Raw genomic sequence first — 289 nt, 5'->3', positions numbered from 1 at the left:
TTGTTTGTTTTCTTTTGTATAATTTTCCTGTGTGTGCTTCTTATTAATGTGAGTATGATTGGCACTAAAATGACTTTTAAAGATATTGTTAGTTTGTTAGATTGTTATTTAATACTTTGATTGCCTGTATCATGTATATTCAAATGAAGTTGACAAAGGAGTCATGTGTTGTGATGCTATTAGATGACTTTAAATACTTCTTAAGCCAGAAAATGATGGTTGTAAAATAAGCATGAAAATTTGCTGCCAATATCAACTTGTCTGATTACAGGCTTAGTTAGAGCTAGAA

General features: G+C 29.8%; 1 protein-coding gene across 1 annotated transcript in view; it reads left to right on the top strand.

The window, feature by feature from the left end:
* LOC119588073 (zygotic DNA replication licensing factor mcm3-like) overlaps nt 1-289 on the top strand; it is a gene marked incomplete in the record, with an annotated part of 7,302 nt that overhangs the window by 1,512 nt on the left and 5,501 nt on the right.

Source organism: Penaeus monodon, chromosome 23 (assembly GCF_015228065.2).
Source record: "Penaeus monodon isolate SGIC_2016 chromosome 23, NSTDA_Pmon_1, whole genome shotgun sequence".
Classification (NCBI taxonomy): domain Eukaryota; kingdom Metazoa; phylum Arthropoda; class Malacostraca; order Decapoda; family Penaeidae; genus Penaeus; species Penaeus monodon.
This window is presented reverse-complemented; position numbering and strand designations above follow the sequence as displayed.